The sequence below is a fragment of the Mandrillus leucophaeus genome, unplaced genomic scaffold (genome assembly GCF_000951045.1).
Source record: "Mandrillus leucophaeus isolate KB7577 unplaced genomic scaffold, Mleu.le_1.0 Scaffold256, whole genome shotgun sequence".
Classification (NCBI taxonomy): Eukaryota; Metazoa; Chordata; class Mammalia; order Primates; family Cercopithecidae; genus Mandrillus; species Mandrillus leucophaeus.
This window is the reverse complement of record NW_012102654.1, coordinates 3,383,698-3,385,388: the sequence shown is the minus strand read 5'-3', so window position 1 is coordinate 3,385,388 and position 1,691 is coordinate 3,383,698. Positions and strand designations below refer to the sequence as shown.

Genomic DNA, 1,691 nt, shown 5'->3' with positions numbered 1-1,691 from the left:
AGCCCAGAGTACACTCTCCATCCTGCAGTGGTCATGCTTTCTCTCACCTTCCTGACTCCCACTGCACTCTTTCCCAGTGTGAAATTCTCACGTTTCCTACCAGACCATGTTCTTTTTATTTATTCATCTATTCAGCAAATGTTTGTTTAGCAAATGCTGTATGCCAGGCATTTTGCTAGGCAACAGGGAAACAAAGTTCTTGCCTTCACGGAGCTTCAGAGTCCTGTGGGGGACACAGACAAGTAAATAGTACTTTCAGTTTGGAGTGATCAGTGCTGAGATAGAAAGTATTAGAAGCCCCAGGGCACATGTTAAAGGGACAACTTGGTATTGGGGAAGGGAGAGATGTCTGGGAGATGTTCCAAAGGCAGTGAGTGACCCAGGCTGTTGAAATTGAGTCTTAAGTTCCTTAGCCAAGGAAGAAAAGAAAACTGGAGCAAAACATCATCTGCCAAAAGCCATGTGTTACTGACCTCACCTGGCCTGGTGCAGCTTGCTAGTCTGCATTCCTCTTGGCATCTGTATACTCAGTGCAAACTCTGAAAATCTGCATTATACTTTCTGTGGCTTTTTGAAAAATCCTTTTTCTAAAATTATGCATAAATGTTTTCTTCAGCTGGATTATAAGCTTCTAGGGACCAGATCTTCTTCTCATGCCTTGTGGCAAGTGTTCAATCTAAATGAAGCATCAGAGGCCCGACACCATGGCCACAGCCCTCTTAGGCTTGGGGTTTATGAAAATATTATTCCTCAAGTTTGTGAGAGCAACAGGAGGCAGCCAAATGCCTGGGCAGATAGGATGGGTACCCAGTGAAACCACACCTCCAAGCCAAAGACGGTTTAAAGCCTGAAAGCCAAGCTACAAGTTAAATCTTCGGACTCAGATTGAGAATTTATCTTTCTGTTTGGTGCGTTTTCCCCTGATTGATCCCCACCCTTCACCTATTTTACATATACCTACCCTTTCTACACTGTGATACTCACCTTTTATTGGTGTCTTTGCTTTAACCATTTTTACATACTAACCAATCAGCATGCACTGTGCATCCTCTGCTTGTAAGACCCCAGACTCAGTCAATAATAGGAGAGAACCACCCAACCGCAGGGGTGGGGGACCACCCCCCACATCCCCTCTCTTCTAAGAGCTGTTCCATCGCTCAATAAAATTCTTCTTCACCCTCCTCGCCCTTTAATGTTCAGTGTATTCTCATTCTTCTTGGGCACTGTACAAGAGATCGGACACCACTGAACACAGGTATAAGCAGTAACAGGTAAGCTGGGGCACACCAGTGTGGCTGAGTGAGGCCCAAGTGGGGCGTCGCTGGCCGGGGGTCCCCGGCTTGCAAAGTGACCAAAAAGAAGAATCACTTGTTTGTGACTTTCAACTTTGTAAGGTATTTTAAGTTGGTACTTGGACAAGATGGCTTTTTCTTTGTGTGTGTGTTTGAGCAAAATGTTCCCGTTTGCAGCGTTCAGTGAGTGGTCATTGACACCAGTAATCTATACATTTGCCCTTTGGTGGTGAAATGGAGATGTTTGAGGTGTCAGCTTGCTTTGGAGAGTGTCACTAAAAGCCTTTTAAGCCTGCTTCATCACAGTAGCCCTGGGAATCAACGAGAAATGTCTCTGAGTTAAGGGCTAAAATTACAAACATCCAGTCTGACCTGATCATGAGGTATCTTAAAATGGTT

The 1,691-nt window shown here is 44.8% G+C and overlaps 1 protein-coding gene across 3 annotated transcripts in view; it reads left to right on the top strand.

Moving 5' to 3' along the window:
* The window catches only part of INTS9 (integrator complex subunit 9), a 130,186-nt gene that overhangs the window by 88,392 nt on the left and 40,103 nt on the right, over positions 1–1,691 (top strand). The gene's annotated exons all lie outside the window — the stretch shown is intronic.